Consider the following 19078-nt stretch of genomic DNA (forward strand, 5'->3'; position numbering starts at 1 on the left):
GCACAAGACGAAAAAGAAGACTTGTTGAATGACAAAAAGCGGCACAAAGAATTAACAATAAATAAATGACATGATTAGTTCAAATAAAGATTGCCTTGTCACTGTCAGTGTTGCCTGTCATTCATAAATCATTTTAATAAATCCATTAAAGAATCATTAAGTTAGCTATATGCTTAAGCAACGAGGGGACTAGCTAGACTTTAAAGAGACGCACACAGGTAACGTTAACTCGCGCACGCATCTCTCTCTCTCTCTCTCTCTCTCTCTGTTCCTTCTCTTTCAGTTCTCTGTCTCTCTCTCTGTTCCTTCTCTTTCAGTTCTCTGTCTCTCTCTTTTAATAATGAATTTAGATAAATGTGATAATTCATTCAAATAAAAGCAATCCGATGGCTCTACTTTATTTAAAGTGGACGGAGTGCTAGAACTAACGAGCCTTAACTTAAGAAAATAACCGTCATTTTTACACGTCTGTTAAAAAATTACACTGTGAACATCAGTTACAGCTTTAACTTGTTTTTAACTTGGCAAATAACCAAGGTATAAGCGGGATAATCCACAGCTAGCCATGCATTAAAGAATTTTAATGCACTTCGTAGAGGCAACCACCCTCCGCTTCGCGTCGGGCGGTTCTTCGCCTCTACGTCGTGCATTAAAATCCTTTAATGCATGGCTAGCTGTGGATTATCCCTTACTTATATTAGGGCTGTCCCCGACTATGGATTTTCATAGTCGAATCAGAATCGTCAAGTCTTGCCTATAGTCGACTAATAGTCGAATCATGTGTATGGGGGCGGGGCTTTAACATTTCAAAGCCGCGATGTACAGAAAATCACACAAAGATATAGAAGAAAATGTATAAAAACATTTTGGATCAATAAAACTAAGAAATAACATAAATAACTCCAGAAAGGCCACACTGCAGACAGGATTTACATTTCACATGCAAATCAAATTAAATTAAATCGGCTAAATTACCTGTGCGAGCAGGCCAGCCTACAGCACAGCATCGATGCACCGAAATAATAAACAATTAATTTACTAAATTAAATTAGAACAGAATATACCTTTCTAATAATTAAAAATACAAAACGAAATAAATCAGAATCAAGTCACAAGATGAGGAGCAAATGTGTGCAAAATGCCTAAAGTGCAGGGGAACATATATTCAAAACACAAGCCACAAATAGTTAGATTAGATAACCCTGACAGATTAATAAATACAATTAAAATAAAGAAATTATTAAAATAATGATAGTAGCCAGAATTTTCTACTTTGTCTTTTTAACTGCAGAAACAACAATAACTGCTAAACTGGAGAGGCAGTCTTTAGCTAAACATGTTCACAGCATCCAAAAATCTAATCAGAACCGGCTGAAAAGTTTTGACATCACTTGTACCCTATACCTGATGGAGAGAACAAACCCAGTCTTCACTCTGTGTCCGCTGGAGTCTTTGTGCGCGCGGATAAAATACATTCTAAAACACGTAACGTGAAAAACGTTTAACGACTTAATCTCCTAAAATAGTTACATGAAAATATGAAAACGCTTTACTATAGGAGGAACGCATTGCGTTCATATTCTGTGTTCATCTGCTTATCTGCACATAGTATGGTTTCTTAATAAAGTGTGTGTGTGTGTACATTAAGCCACGTTACAGTGCCTTTTAAGCGTTTTAAAAGCTTTTTTCACGTTAAGCATTTTAGAATGTCCTGTGGAAAACCAGCTTGTTAACGTTGGCCGGCAGAAGTGCGATCATGGTTTTCCTGATGCTAAATCCAGCCTTGGAGAATATCCTTCTGATGGTGTACATCCACACTTTACATTTTCTTATCCCAGACATTGTTATAGATTTAAATCCTTGCCGCCAAGACGCTCCTCTGTCGGTCACGGAGTGAAAGTGAAACTTAAATCTGTCACGGGGTGTTTGGATTTATTCACGCACTTTAAAAAATATTTATTAAAAGCTTCTTTCTTTGCACATTTTTATATACAGCATTATCATAATAGGCTGAATATTAACATATTGACAGAAAACCGGTAGTTCTATGTGAAATCAGACATTGAGCGCCCTCATATAGCCAAAGTGGCATGATCCTCGTTTCATAACACCTCTGCGAAGATTCGACCATGAGATCGGTAGTCGAATCAGGCTCCTCCTATCGAAGCATCGAATCTTCGACTATTCGGGGTCACCCCTAATATATATGTGTATGTACTTATCTGGAATATACTTACCTTTTTAATTTCAGGTGGATGGAACAACAATCCAACTGTTGCTTACTTCCAGAGTTATTTCCGGTGCATTATGGTCCGCTGTGGCATTGCTCCAGGGAAGACAGGCAACGTTCAACCACAGTATGACACCATGTGTCTCTCAGCTGTTGACATGTCATCTGTGGTGCCAGCAAATACATTGCATCCTCTCCCTTTGAGCAAATCACTGGTGTTGTGTTGGACCATAGCTATTTAGCAACAAACTTTGGGTGCCTAACTGACAATGCGCTTGTTTACATTGCGGGATTTGTAGTTAGGCAAGTCATGAGAAAACTTGCATGCAATGAATGTCGGAGTAGTTTGGTAGCTTCGACCATACCATCTTTTGGCGATACATACCATCTGCTTACCCTCAGAAACAAAGGAGGCCTAGTGATACCAAGTCAAGGTACCGTTGAAGTGATTCGCTCGACTGAGCACTGCATCCGACGGGCCTCTAACATCAACTCAGCAGCCCGTCAGTGCCCAGTGTCTCTATTAAACAGAGTCGTGAATGCAGAAGTAGGGTCTGAGGACATATTTGGTCTTCGTGATCACATTGTTGAGACTCAAGATGACACAGACAACCACCACTTTAGCTTAATTTCACTGGTTGTCTGTACCTTTCATAAGTTGAGAACACCATGTTCATACTCTGCAACTGCAGAGCAAAAGTCTAAGGAAGAAACTGTGTAAGGTAGTGTTATTGCAGGGATACTAAACACTTAGTTTTAAGAATGGTTAACTCAGCTGACAGTCCTGGAAGGATGTCACCAGTTAGCTTTGCAGTGTAACACACAAGTCCAGCCTCAGAGTCAAACTTTGGTTTTTCTATACTATCCTCGAACTGCTTCTCTTTCTCTGCCACCTCAGCTTTTCAACGGAACAATAACAGGTCAGGTGCTAACCATGTCAGAACCATATTTACTGTATATGTATATTGTGTTTACTAGGCGATGGATATTGGGTTTGGGGAGTGCATTGTTTTGTAATACTGACTAGCTTGTTATTAAAACTTTAACTAAACTTTAATTAAAACTTGTCCGTATTAATGCCACAACTGCATTAATTTGCTGCCTAAATGGAAAAAAGACTGCTGTGTTTTTACCTCATGTATGCAGCGAGCTCTACCTGGGAATGATCTTTTCTGTTTGCTGCATCGGTAACACTTTAGAATACTGTTCCTTCATTAATGAATAACTACACAGGAACAAATGAGTAATGCATTAGTAACACTCTAGTAACTACTATTAACTAACAAGAAACTCTGATTAACGAATTAGTAAGTAATCGCGCTCAGATGAATGTAGTAGTTCATTATTAGCTAATCAATAACTACTATTTTTTTCATACCTCCCAGAGAACTACTATCTATAGGTTCATAATTAACATGAATAATGCATAATTTATAATAAAAGGTAATGGTAACCCACTAGTAATGACTCAAGTATTACTACATCATTTTAAAGGAACTACTAATTATTTGGATCAGTATTCTAAAGTGAAGATCATGGGAACACACTAGTAATGACTAAAGTGTTACCAAATCCATTGGAAGAAATTGATATTCAAAATCTTACAAAAATCTCAAAAGTTTACAATGACTTCAGTCAATATTAGGTTGTAATCATGTTTTTCACTTTAGAATACTGATCCAAACTAGATGTACCGCATCGCGGTACAAAATATGACCGCCGCTCAGGCCTGCACTGGCTTTCCACAAAAATAAATGACGTGGAGTAATTTGGCTGTATTGCGTGTTTATGTATATACCTAAAAAAAGTAATAGTATGTGCATGTCTGTCTGTGTGTGTGTGTGTGTGTGTGTGTGTGTGTGTGTGTGTGTGTGTGTGTGTGTGTGTGTGTGTGTATGTGTGTGTATTTGTGTATGTGTGTGTCTGTGTGTGTGTGTGTGTGTGTCTGTGCGTGTATGTATGTGTGCGTACATGTATGCGCGTGTGTGTTTGTGTGTGTGTGTGTCTGTGCATGTGGATTTGTATGTGTGTGTATGGGTGTGTGTCTGTGCGTGTGGATGTCAGTGTGTGTGCATGCTTGCGTTTGTTTGTATTCCTGCATGTGTGTGTGTGACAGTATCATCCTAAACCAGCAACCCTTCGCTCAACAGCACCATCTACAGGCCGATGAGTGTACAGTCACTAAATGTGCACATAAATGAATTTATTTTATACCCCCCCATGGATGAAATTCTACAAAACTTAGCAGAGGATACCCCCAGAGGTTGTCAAGTTAATCATACACATGAAATATGGTGCAGTTCTGAACATCTCCACTGAAGATAGGGGCGATTAAAGCAGAATAATATTGCATTTTCATTTTTTATGGGAGGGGCGCAAATCACAAATGAGTGATTATGGGCTAGGTTGATGTGCCATAAAAATTTCTTCATCCTCGGTGCCACGGTTCAGGTAGTTATTTAGGAAAAACTGCATTTTTTGGGGTTTGGGGGGGCCCAGCGCGGGGGGGGGGAGTGGCCCCCGGGGACCAAACGAAATTTTTCCGTAGAAGTCTAGTGGGGCTACATGCCCACCAAATTTCATGTTCCCCGGTGTTTCGGTGTCCCTGGTATCGTTGACGAAAAATTTACGGGGGCCCCAGCGCAGGGGGGGGAAGTGGCCCCCGGGGACCAAACGAAATTTTTCCGTAAAAGTCTAGTAGACCAACATACCATAAAAATGTCTTCATCCTCGGTGCCACGGTTCAGGTAGTTATTTAGGAAAAACGGCATTTTTTGGGGTTTGGGGGGGCCCAGCGCGGGGGGGGAGTGGCCCCCGGGGACCAAACGAAATTTTTCCTTAGAAGTCTAGTGGGGCTACATGCCCACCAAATTTCATGTTCCCCGGTGTTTCGGTGTCCCTGGTATGGTTGACGAAAAATTTACGGGGGCCCCAGCGCGGGGGGGGAAGTGGCCCCCGGGGACCAAACGAAATTTTTCCGTAAAAGTCTAGTAGACCAACATACCATAAAAATTTCTTCATCCTCGGTGCCACGGTTCAGGTAGTTATTTAGGAAAAAATGCATTTTTTTGGGTTTGGGGGGGCCCAGCGCGGGGGGGGGGAGTGGCCCCCGGGGACCAAACGAAATTTTTCCTTAGAAGTCTAGTGGGGCTACATGCCCACCAAATTTCATGTTCCCCGGTGTTTCGGTGTCCCTGGTATGGTTGACGAAAAATTTACGGGGGCCCCAGCGCGGGGGGGGGGGGAGTGGCCCCCGGGGACCAAATGAAATTTTTCCGTAAAAGTCTAGTAGACCAACATACCACAAAAATGTCTTCATCCTCGGTGCCACGGTTCAGGTAGTTATTTAGGAAAAACTGCATTTTTTTGGGTTTGGGGGGGCCCAGCGCGGGGGGGGAGTGGCCCCCGGGGACCAAACGAAATTTTTCCTTAGAAGTCTAGTGGGGCTACATGCCCACCAAATTTCATGTTCCCCGGTGTTTCGGTGTCCCTGGTATCGTTGACGAAAAATTTACGGGGGCCCCAGCGCAGGGGGGGGAAGTGGCCCCCGGGGACCAAACGAAATTTTTCCGTAAAAGTCTAGTAGACCAACATACCATAAAAATTTCTTCATCCTCGGTGCCACGGTTCAGGTAGTTATTTAGGAAAAACTGCATTTTTTGGGGTTTGGGGGGGCCCAGCGCGGGGGGGGAGTGGCCCCCGGGGACCAAACGAAATTTTTCCGTAGAAGTGTAGTGGAGCTACATGCCCACCAAATTTCATGTTCCCCGGTGTTTCGGTGTCCCTGGTATGGTTGACGAAAAATTTACGGGGGCCCCAGCGCGGGGGGGGGGAAGTGGCCCCCGGGGACCAAATGAAATTTTTCCGTAAAAGTCTAGTAGACCAACATACCATAAAAATGTCTTCATCCTCGGTGCCACGGTTCAGGTAGTTATTTAGGAAAAACTGCATTTTTTGGGGTTTGGGGGGGCCCAGCGCGGGGGGGAAGTGGCCCCCGCGGACCAAACGAAATTTTTCCGTAAAAGTCTAGTAGACCAACATACCATAAAAATTTCTTCATCCTCGGTGCCACGGTTCAGGTAGTTATTTAGGAAAAACTGCATTTTTTTGGGTTTGGGGGGGCCCAGCGCGGGGGGGGAGTGGCCCCCGGGGACCAAACGAAATTTTTCCTTAGAAGTCTAGTGGGGCTACATGCCCACCAAATTTCATGTTCCCCGGTGCTTCGGTGTCCCTGGTATGGTTGACGAAAAATTTACGGGGGCCCCAGCGCGGGGGGGGGAAGTGGCCCCCGGGGACCAAACGAAATTTTTCCGTAAAAGTCTAGTAGACCAACATACCACAAAAATTTCTTCATCCTCAGTGCCACGGTTCAGGTAGTTATTTAGGAAAAACTGAATTTTTTTGGGTTTGGGGGGGCCCAGCGCGGGGGGGGAGTGGCCCCCGAGGACCAAACGAAATTTTTCCTTAGAAGTGTAGTGGGGCTACATGCCCACCAAATTTCATGTTCCCCGGTGCTTCGGTGTCCCTGGTATCGTTGACGAAAAATTCAGTAAGGTGACGAAAAAAAAAAAAAAAAAACTTTGACAATCCCTATATGACCGGCTAGCTACGCTAGCGGCGGTCATAATTATTAGTAGTTCCTTTAAAATGATGTAGTGATACTTGAGTCATTACTAGTGGGTTACCATTACCTTTTATTATAAATAGAACAGTATTCTAAAGTGTTACCAATGCATTGTATTGTTTGTTTGACTTTGTGTGCATCTAAAATCACTATAGAAGTGTATTGACATGCGCTGTATAGCATTTGAAAAACAAGGCAAGTCCCTGAAAACACTACACTGATTTAAGGGGGGGAGGAGGGTTCTGTATGAATGTGATTCTGTTTCACAAGACTGGAAACCAACAGTTTAAGAGAATAATATAAGCCAAGTTGTCTAGCTCATGTTCTAATATTTTCATTCCCAATACATTGGAACATGTGACGGTGATAACTAGATATTGGTCACTTTAATCCAGATTGTACTTAAACAATTCCGAGAATTGGACATGCACGATAATGTATTGTATTATCGTGTAGATCCAGGCAGGTTTTGGCAACCAGCTTCAGATGCAGACCTCAAAACTTCTCAGGCCAGCCACTTCCATGAAACACGTCAAATGTAAATGTGCCTTTGTCTCTTTTCAAGGTCAACAAAATGTTTATTTCTGACCAAATTGATTTTGTACAGTTAAAGTAACCCCATTCACGCAAAACATGGCTTAAAGAAATATGATCAGTCTAGTTACTGTGTGGATGGTAGTAGTCAAGTTGTTTTTTATAACTTAAGTGTACATTTCTCTGCTTGGAAATGTTTAAATTAACATGTATAGTCACACCATTGTAGCCATTTTGCATGCAGTAGGCTAAGGTAAGTAGCGATAGTTCATTCTAAGTTTACTCAAGTGGAGGAATGTGACTAATAAACTTAGGCCTACTAGCACTATTCATTATATTTTGAAAAAGAAGTAGATTATCTTAATATCAAAACCTTACATTTTCTCTGGACTCAATGATAAACACATGTCTGACCGTTGGAACGAACCAAAAAACCTAGAATATCGCATTCATGACGATTTATGGTGATTTTATTTCCGTTAGACCTTTGCCTACATTGAGGCTGATGCATTAAAGAGGAGGGGCTCCCCTGTTCCAAGATGGCGGCTCTATTGACGCATTCGTTCCCAATGAACTGCCGTAGCCAAGGCGACATCTAGTGTATATATCTATGTCCCATTCAGAAAAAAACTCCTGTGCGGTCGTCATGACAGCGCTTGACCAAACAAAGGGCTTTTAGCTCAAAAATATGCATATTTGGAGAAATATTGATAGATTCTCGTTTACGTCAGATTTCTATAGAAAGGAATAATATTTATTGAATTTATACCCAAAATGGGCCGATGTAATCATTATGAGCGCTGGATACTCTGATGTACTGTGTTTTTCAATCCATACCAGCAGCCTGAGGGCGCCCTATGCACAGTATAGTCCATACATACAGTATGGAACACATGAAGAAGTGCCATAATCATGTGACATTCCAGGAAGTCACGGACACACACAAAAGCTAACAGAGATCGTTGTAACATGCAGATAAAGATGTTTTGATGACAATAAACATGATTTCAATGATATTTGATTTACCTGTGTTCTTCAAGCCATGTCAGGTATTTTCATAATAATAGATTATATTTATAATGCAATGCTAATCGATATAGACTTTATCATCGTGCAGAATACTATAAAATAATATATTTTCTGTCTGATTTTTTTATCAGATCACAGAAGATTATTTAAAACACTCGCGTTATAAAGTAAGTTTGGAGCAAAAACATGGTTTTAATCTCATAAATTGTCGTGTATTGATGGTGTGCTAAGCTAACATGCTAGCTAGCTCTAGGTGCACCTGCCACCTAGCTGTTATTTTTATGAAAATTTCTAAATAGGAATGCTTACTGAATTAATAATTTTTTTCAAGAAGGGCATTTGATACAGTTTCAAATGTGAAGTGAGAACTTTGATAAAAGAAATGAGGAATTGAAACAGTGTGAATAGCCAGTCGTTAGTAATTATAATGCACACAAAAGAAATGCATATTTAGAGCCATAACCAGGCTGGAGAGGTGTGAATGTGTGCAGGGGAGACTGACACTGAAAACAATAGAGACAATAGACTGAATGCTGGATGCTTAGAAGATGACCAAACATCAGTTGCATTTTAGAGTTTAATCAAAATAAAGTCATATGACATGATCTTGAAAAACATTTAACTAAATACAGAGTTTTAGACTTATCATCTTCAGATTTTAAATATAACATGGTCACACATATGGCTTTAGCTGCAGTGCATTTCTAGATTGATACAATGCCAACTTCAATATTATTTTCATGAAGACATTTCATAAAAATAAATTTCTAATAACTTTACAAAACTTTGAAGCTATTTAATATATTAAAAAAAAATCATGACAATAATTAATTCTAAATGTACAATAAACTGCCAAGTGTCAGCTTTCAAATGAACCAGTTAAAGCCTTACTTTCCAGTTAGACTAAAGTGTTGCTCTCCTTGAGAACGCATTATCTTGATGTTTTGAGAATACTCTCCTGTTTATAGTTAGAGCCTGGCCAAATCCAACCTTGGAACCGTTGCGGTGTGTGTGTTAGTCTTTTTGGTTACAGGTTAAGGAACCACTGGCATTATTGGACTGAGTTGTTTTTCTGGACACGATGGCGCCCAGCAACCCAAATCTGTGACCTGGAAGGTCACGACGTGCCTAACTTTAGAGTACGAGTGTCAGCAGCATAATCGATGGAGATATGCTTCAGTCTATCTGTATATGTGTGGAAAATTACTATGTTTATCTATTTCTTAGCCAATCAGAAACTGCAACCTGAAGCAAGGTCGTAGCTTAGGCCTTGGTGAAGGGTATAACTGCTGTGTCTGTGTGTGTGTGTGTGTGTGTGTGTGTGTGTGTGTGTGTGTGTGTGTGTGTGTGTGTGTGTGTAGGGTATAACTGCTGTGATCTTTGTAACTGTAAGCGAGGCGGCCTACGAACTCCGTGAGTCTTGAAGCTGTCTTCTGCTGATGAAACTGCAAACTATCTTCAGGAAAGCTTTTCTTCTATTTATTATAATTCTGACTCCGGGTCTTCTTTCAAACATCAGGTCCTTGGGTCCTAAACCAGTGGTCTTACATAAAAAGGTCACGTTGCCATTATAATTCCTAGACAGTCTCACGTGCCCACACTCATTCTTAGGCACATATCTCAATGCCAATTCTGCTGCATGCAAAGTTATAACTGACTGCATTTTATGCAGGAATAACAGACCCAAAGTAGGAGAGTCTGGGAGCGACTGATTAGATAAAGTATGTCTCTCTGTTTTAAGCAACAAAAGTTAATTGAAGGACTACATACGCTGTTATGCGAAGTATAAGATATTTTGAACAGTTGCCCATTAACCACAGTCTTCAATGACCATCTGGACAAGGAGCTCACCCCAAACTACATTCTACTTTTGAAATCGCACCTGGGTTATTCAATAAATCTGATCTGTACGTAAGACGACATTGGAGGCAGGTGCAGTCCCTTGCCGACATTTTTGGATGCGTTGGATCCATAAATACTAACTCATAATGCAGAAGAAAGGCAAAATGGGACAAAAGAAGAAGGAACTTTGCAGTTGGTGATTTAGTACACTGCCCCACGAGGCTCTTGGATCTTAGGACGAATTGCAGAAGTCATTCATGATCATAATGGATTAGTAGAATCATCAAAGTTAAGACTCAAACTAGTGTCCTAGAGAGACCTGTAACTAAGATATGTTTACTTTTGGAGAATACAGAGTTATACCTTCATCCTAACAATACCTTCATCCCTCCAATATCAATAACATACTTTTGACATAATTGTGACATAACAAGCCGAGGTGGAGTGACAGGATCAGCGGCTGGAAGCAGAGATGGGGGATCCACTTGCTTGGGTGAAGCTGGCTACCGTAAGACCAGAGGCTTGTCCACAGGGGAAGGACTGGCTGAATCTTGATGATGCTGGAGAGGGAGGCTGGGCGGGATCAATGAAGATGTAGCCAGGTTTAATAATTAGAAACCCTATTTAGCTGTCTAACCCAGTCACGAAAGGGTTAACTTTAATTTTGTATCTTTTGGCGCTTTTCCATTACCAGTACCAGCTCAACTCGACTCGACTCGACTCAGCTCGGCTCGGCTCGCTTTTCGCTCCGTTTTCCATTGCAGATAGTACCTCCACAATAGTACCTGGTCGTCATAGCGACGCCGCAGGAAACTGCCGTGACTTAATCTTTTACGCGAGACGCGCGAGACACACCCGCTACCCACACACACAGGACAATGGAGGAAATCGAGTGTATGCTGTTTTTGGATGTTTTTGTTTTTGCTGTTTTTTATTCAGGATACTCCGTCTGGCGCGTGCAATGATGACGCAGTGAATAGTGACGATTCTCTCTGACCAATCAGCAGTCTGCTGTGTTTTCACGTCACATTTTAGTATCGCCTCAGCTCGCCTCAGCTCGCTCAGAACCTCGCCGGAGGTGGTACGAAAAAAAGTACCTGGAAGCAGGTACAGGTACAACTTTTACACAGTGGAAAACCAAACAGAGCCGAGTCGAGTCGAGCCGAGCCGAGCCGAGGCGAGCTGGTACTGTGTAGTGGAAAAGCGCCATTTGATGGACTTGTAAGTGAGCCAATGGGTGAATTCTATGAGGCACTGAGCTGACCAATCAGCTACCAGCTAGGCTCTGTTACAGTTACGCCTCTAGTTTCACGTCACTGCACGTTCTTTTGGCGCTTGCACTTGAGCATAGGAGGCTGCGTTATCTGCTTGGTAAGATGAAAAAAAGCAATATGGAGTGAATTAAACAAGTTCTGTAATCATTATTGCTTATACTGACTATACCTTGTTGTAATATAGAGTGTAAACGAAAGCTGTGCCTGAATCCACTGTTGTCACGGAGCTAAAGGCAGTGAATTCTGTTAAAATGGTGAGTTGTTTATCTAGGCATCTGAGTTCGCTAATATTCATGCCAACAGGGCCAGGCTTTTGATGCCCATTTTTGTATTTAACCTAGTCTGCTGAGTTTATGAGTTCACTAGCATCTATGTTAATCTGTGTTAATGTGTGAATCAATGCAAATGTGCTCATTGTGTAAAGCTAAAGGTGTAAAGCCTGCTGTGTGCATATGTTAATAAGGTAATTAGCCACAATAGGCTAGCGAAATACTGGTTAATGTCTTTGAAACCAACAAGTTATTTTGTTTGTGGGTTGTAAAAAGAAATGTTAACTTTTCATACTGTTGCTAAATAGTTAGTTTGTTAAATAATGATGTTAAAAATTGTGGATTTAATTGTGGTCACTGAAGCTTAAAGAGGTACATTTTTTTAGTGCATTCTTTCCACTGTTACCGGTGTAGAGCAGATGGGAGTTTTACTTACTCATGTTCTGAGGGCAGAAAGGAAAATTATTGGTTTACAGCTTTAACCAATGAAACTGAAGCAAGGGCGGGGTTTAGACGTTTGAACTTGAGGTGCGGAGGGATTGAGGAATAATCGGAAAACAAGACAGATGTTCGTGGGAGAACGCATTTATTGCAAGGTAAGTGAATTTACTACTATATTTTGTTACAATTCAACATCCTCTAACGTTTATTAAGATAATTAAGCGAACATTTAAAAATGCACAGAACTAATTAATCGTCTAAATATCGTATTGTATGCATTTTGATTTGACTGTTTCATCAGTCGACCAAAACAAAGCTGCTTATGGGGTAACTGGTGTAAAACATGCTTTTCCAATGCTACCTCGCTGTCTGTTAAATTGATATGCGAGAACAGAACTCGTTCAAATTTTCCGCGATATTTCAACGGTCAAAATGATACATCTCCCGCCTTAGCGCTGCTCTCAGGGCAGGAGTACTCAATAGATTCAAATCGCTGTTATTTTAGTGTATTACGCGCTGCTCTCAGGGCAGGAGTACTCAATAGATTCAAATCGCTGTTATTATAGTGTATTACGCACTGCTCTCAGGGCAGGAGTACTCAATAGATTCAAATCGCTGTTATTTTTAGTGTATTACGCGCTGCTCTCAGGGCAGGAGTACTCAATAGATTCAAATCGCTGTTATTTTAGTGTATTTCGCGCTGCTCTCAGGGCAGGAGTACTCAATAGATTCAAATCGCTGTTATTATAGTGTATTACGCACTGCTCTCAGGGCAGGAGTACTCAATAGATTCAAATCGCTGTTATTTTTAGTGTATTACACGCTGCTCTCAGGGCAGGAGCACTCAGATTCAAATCGCTGTTATTTTTGTGTATTACACGCTGCTCTCAGGGCAGGAGTACTCAATAGATTCAAATCGCTGTTATTTTAGTGTATTACGCGCTGCTCTCAGGGCAGGAGTACTCAATAGATTCAAATCGCTGTTATTTTAGTGTATTACGCGCTGCTCTCAGGGCAGGAGTACTCAATAGATTCAAATCGCTGTTATTATAGTGTATTACGCACTGCTCTCAGGGCAGGAGTACTCAATAGATTCAAATCGCTGTTATTTTTAGTGTATTACGCGCTGCTCTCAGGGCAGGAGCACTCAGATTCAAATCGCTGTTATTTTAGTGTATTACGCGCTGCTTTCAGGGCAGGAGTACTCAATAGATTCAAATCGCTGTTATTTTAGTGTATTACGCGCTGCTCTCAGGGCAGGAGCACTCAGATTCAAATCGCTGTTATTTTAGTGTATTACGCGCTGCTCTCAGGGCAGGAGTACTCAATAGATTCAAATCGCTGTTATTTTAGTGTATTACGCGCTGCTCTCAGGGCAGGAGCACTCAGATTCAAATCGCTATTATTTTAGTGTATTACGCGCTGCTCTCACAGGGTGGCCGCGGGTCCTTAAAAAGTCTTAAAATGTCTTAAATAAAGTTTTCCTAATAAAAGGCCTTAAAAAGTCTTAAAATGTCTTAAATTCAGATTCGATAGGTCTTAAATATTTCTGGTCACGTTACCGCTAAAATTTCTCCAGTCTGACGGACCTAATATCCGTCAAATAACCAGTGAAGCATCGAATCGCGAGAATGATTCAGATTTTATTACATAAACAGCTATTGATAATGATAATGTAGGCTTTTTCTGGTAACGCTGTTGAGGCTCGCGCTGCTTGTCTCTTTGATTAGATTTTATGACAAATGAGCATAACGGCAAACATAAAAAAAAAAACTCCCAGAAGAAACATACTGAGGTAAAAATTCAAAATGTTCAGTTTTTTTATTTATAACATGTGATATAGTTAAGTAACATAACATGACGGGAGCTATTTTGCTGAATATTCTCACGATTGCAAATGTTACATTGATTTTAGTTCAATAAACAAGTAGTGCAGGGCTCGAATTTCGGTCTTCTATCAGCTCGTTAAGAGCTCCAGGCGGCGATAATACACTCTCGGGTTTCGGGAGTCGGGATAGACGGAATTGTCACTTGCATAATCGGGCCAGCATTGCATCATGAGTAACTAAAGTTTACCATTTGCACGTCTTTTAAAGTTTTACCAGTTTAAACATTCACGCGATTTGAAACTATACTTTAGCGCTGTCTGAGAGATGTTTTTTTTCACACATACATAGAGTAAAGCCGCCTCACAAACAGCTCGCGGGTAACAAAAGTTATTTTTCGTGGATTTGATCGCTTTAACAGTCAAAAACATGCGAAAATGATGTTAATTTTGGTCTTGGTGAGTATCCTCTAAACACAGTCGGTTATGTCTTAAATAAGCATAAATCGCACGTGACCGTATAATGAACACAGGACCCGTGCACTAGCTCTTAAAGGCACAGCAGCCATATGTGTCTGTCATTCATTTGGTTGTCAAAACAACAAACCATAGCTTTCATTTTAAGGAATCAGGATTAATAGCCTATGTATTTCATTTAGTCAGGACTAAAATACTACCCAGTGTTATTTTACATTTGATTACTTTATTCAGTCTCTGTAGTATTTCTGAATACTAGTGTTAGACCTAAGCAAAAACTTTTCTCTTTATTTCTCTTTATTGGTATCTTTATTCTATTGTATTTATTTGTGCTACTTTTTTCAATTTAATTCAAAGATTGAAATCAAGCTTCCTTGTGTTGTGTAAATTCTTAAGACCAAAATTACCCCATTGTAAAAATGCAATGAGTGAGCATACATTAGGCGAGATACATGTAATAAAAAAAAAAAGTCTAAACTCCCCCCTCAAATTAAAAATTCCCCCCCATAAGAATCACCTAAGGGGGGATTTCCCTCCCATTTTCCAAAATGAAATTCAGGCCCTGAGTGAATATTAAATTATTTCAATTACTTAGGTTAAATATTACTACGCATGTAATATAATGTGTATTTCCATCACAGGTTTGGTCTTAAATTTAATTCAAAGTGGCATTAAAAAGGTCTTAAAAAGTCTTAAATTGAACTTGTTTATATCTGTAGACACCCTGTCTCAGGGCAGGAGCACTCAATAGATTCAAATCGCTGTTATTTTAGTGTATTACGCGCTGCTCTCGGGGCAGGAGTACTCAATAGATTCAAATCACTGTTATTTTAGTGTATTACGCGCTGCTCTCAGGGCAGGAGCACTCAATAGATTCAAATCACTGTTATTTTAGTGTATTACGCTCTGCTCTCAGGGCAGGAGCACTCAATAGATTCAAATCGCTATTATTTTAGTGTATTACGCGCTGCTCTCAGGGCAGGAGTACTCAATAGATTCAAATGGCTGTTTTTTTTGTGTATTACGCGCTGCTCTCAGGGCAGGAGCACTCAATAGATTCAAATCGCTGTTATTTTAGTGTATTACGCGCTGCGCTCAGGGCAGGAGCACTCAATAGATTCAAATCGCTGTTATTTTAGTGTATTACGCGCTGCTCTCAGGGCAGGAGTACTCAATAGATTCAAATCGCTGTTATTTTAGTGTATTACGCGCTGCGCTCAGGGCAGGAGTACTCAATAGATTCAAATCGCTGTTATTTTAGTGTATTACGTGCTGCTCTCAGGGCAGGAGCACTCAATAGATTCAAATTGCTGTTATTTTAGTGTATTACGCGCCGCTCTCAGGGCAGGAGCACTCAATAGATTCAAATCGCTGTTATTTTAGTGTATTACGCGCCGCTCTCAGGGCAGGAGTACTCAATAGATTCAAATCGCTGTTATTTTAGTGTATTACGCGCTGCTCTCAGGGCAGGAGTACTCAATAGATTCAAATCGCTGTTATTTTAGTGTATTACGCGCTGCTCTCAGGGCAGGAGTACTCAATAGATTCAAATCGCTGTTATTTTAGTGTATTACGTGCTGCTCTCAGGGCAGGAGCACTCAATAGATTCAAATTGCTGTTTTTTTTTGTGTATTACGCGCTGCTCTCAGGGCAGAAGTACTCAATAGATTCAAATCGCTGTTATTTTAGTGTATTACGCGCTGCTCTCAGGGCAGGAGTACTCAATAGATTCAAATCGCTGTTATTTTAGTGTATTACGCGCTGCTCTCAGGGCAGGAGTACTCAGATTCAAATTGCTGTTATTTTAGTGTATTACGCGCTGCTCTCAGGGCAGGAGCACTCAATAGATTGAAATTGCTGGGGTTTTTTTGTGTATTACGCGCTGCTCTCAGGGCAGGAGCACTCAATAGATTGAAATTGCTGGGTTTTTTTGTGTATTACGCGCTGCTCTCAGGGCAGGAGTACTCAATAGATTCAAATCGCTGTTATTTTAGTGTATTACGCGCTGCTCTCAGGGCAGGAGCACTCAATAGATTCAAATCGCTGTTATTTTAGTGTTTTACGCGCTGCTCTCAGGGCAGGAGCACTCAATAGATTCAAATCGCTGTTATTTTAGTGTATTACGCGCTGCTCTCAGGGCAGGAGTACTCAATAGATTCAAATTGCTGTTTTTTTTGTGTATTACGCGCTGCTCTCAGGGCAGAAGTACTCAATAGATTCAAATCGCTGTTATTTTAGTGTATTACGCGCTGCTCTCAGGGCAGGAGTACTCAATAGATTCAAATCGCTGTTATTTTAGTGTATTACGCGCTGCTCTCAGGGCAGGAGTACTCAATAGATTCAAATCGCTGTTATTATAGTGTATTACGCACTGCTCTCAGGGCAGGAGTACTCAATAGATTCAAATCGCTGTTATTTTTAGTGTATTACGCGCTGCTCTCAGGGCAGGAGCACTCAGATTCAAATCGCTGTTATTTTAGTGTATTACGCGCTGCTTTCAGGGCAGGTGTACTCAATAGATTCAAATCGCTGTTATTTTAGTGTATTACGCGCTGCTCTCAGGGCAGGAGCACTCAGATTCAAATCGCTATTATTTTAGTGTATTACGCGCTGCTCTCAGGGCAGGAGCACTCAATAGATTCAAATCGCTGTTATTTTAGTGTATTACGCGCTGCTCTCGGGGCAGGAGTACTCAATAGATTCAAATCACTGTTATTTTAGTGTATTACGCGCTGCTCTCAGGGCAGGAGCACTCAATAGATTCAAATCACTGTTATTTTAGTGTATTACGCTCTGCTCTCAGGGCAGGAGCACTCAATAGATTCAAATCGCTATTATTTTAGTGTATTACGCGCTGCTCTCAGGGCAGGAGTACTCAATAGATTCAAATCGCTGTTTTTTTTGTGTATTACGCGCTGCTCTCAGGGCAGGAGCACTCAATAGATTCAAATCGCTGTTATTTTAGTGTATTACGCGCTGCGCTCAGGGCAGGAGCACTCAATAGATTCAAATCACTGTTATTTTAGTGTATTACGCGCTGCTCTCAGGGCAGGAGTACTCAATAGATTCAAATCGCTGTTATTTTAGTGTATTACGCGCTGCTCTCAGGACAGGAGTACTCAATAGATTCAAATCGCTGTTATTTTAGTGTATTACGTGTTGCTCTCAGGGCAGGAGTACTCAATAGATTCAAATCGCTGTTATTTTAGTGTATTACGCGCTGCTCTCAGGGCAGGAGTACTCAGATTCAAATCGCTGTTATTTTAGTGTATTACGCGCTGCTCTCAGGGCAGGAGCACTCAATAGATTCAAATCACTGTTATTTTAGTGTATTACGCGTTGCTCTCAGGGCAGGAGCACTCAATAGATTCAAATCACTGTTATTTTAGTGTATTACGCTCTGCTCTCAGGGCAGGAGCACTCAATAGATTCAAATCGCTATTATTTTAGTGTATTACGAGCTGCTCTCAGGGCAGGAGTACTCAATAGATTCAAATCGCTGTTTTTTTAGTGTATTACGCGCTGCTCTCAGGGCAGGAGCACTCAGATTCAAATCGCTGTTATTTTAGTGTATTACGCGCTGCTCTCAGGGCAGGAGTACTCAATAGATTCAAATCGCTGTTATTTTAGTGTATTACGCGCTGCGCTCAGGGCAGGAGTACTCAATAGATTCAAATCGCTGTTATTTTAGTGTATTACGTGCTGCTCTCAGGGCAGGAGCACTCAATAGATTCAAATTGCTGTTATTTTAGTGTATTACGCGCCGCTCTCAGGGCAGGAGCACTCAATAGATTCAAATCGCTGTTATTTTAGTGTATTACGCGCCGCTCTCAGGGCAGGAGTACTCAATAGATTCAAATCGCTGTTATTTTAGTGTATTACGCGCCGCTCTCAGGGCAGGAGTACTCAATAGATTCAAATCGCTGTTATTTTAGTGTATTACGCGCTGCTCTCAGGGCAGGAGTACTCAATAGATTCAAATCGCTGTTATTTTAGTGTATTACGTGCTGCTCTCAGGGCAGGAGCACTCAATAGATTCAAATTGCTGTTTTTTTTGTGTATTACGCGCTGCTCTCAGGGCAGAAGTACTCAATAGATTCAAATCGCTGTTATTTTAGTGTATTACGCGCTGCTCTCAGGGCAGGAGTACTCAATAGATTCAAATCGCTGTTATTTTAGTGTATTACGCGCTGCTCTCAGGGCAGGAGTACTCAGATTCAAATTGCTGTTATTTTAGTGTATTACGCGCTGCTCTCAGGGCAGGAGCACTCAATAGATTGAAATTGCTGGGTTTTTTTGTGTATTACGCGCTGCTCTCAGGGCAGGAGTACTCAATAGATTCAAATCGCTGTTATTTTAGTGTATTACGCGCTGCTCTCAGGGCAGGAGCACTCAATAGATTCAAATCGCTGTTATTTTAGTGTTTTACGCGCTGCTCTCAGGGCAGGAGTACTCAATAGATTCAAATCGCTGTTATTTTAGTGTATTACGCGCTGCTCTCAGGGCAGGAGTACTCAGATTCAAATTGCTGTT

At 41.1% G+C, this 19078-nt stretch overlaps 1 long non-coding RNA gene across 1 annotated transcript in view; it reads left to right on the top strand.

Moving 5' to 3' along the window:
* The first annotated feature begins 11599 nt into the window (after positions 1–11599).
* LOC309495714 overlaps positions 11600–19078 on the top strand; it is a 76728-nt gene continuing 69249 nt past the window's right edge. The window contains exons 1-2 of the long non-coding RNA XR_014204805.1: positions 11600–11630; positions 11718–11787. This is a non-coding gene — a long non-coding RNA (uncharacterized lncRNA). The remainder of the gene's footprint in view (positions 11631–11717; positions 11788–19078) is intronic.

This window comes from Leuciscus leuciscus, assembly GCF_965113295.1.
Source record: "Leuciscus leuciscus genome assembly, chromosome: 3".
Classification (NCBI taxonomy): domain Eukaryota; kingdom Metazoa; phylum Chordata; class Actinopteri; order Cypriniformes; family Leuciscidae; genus Leuciscus; species Leuciscus leuciscus.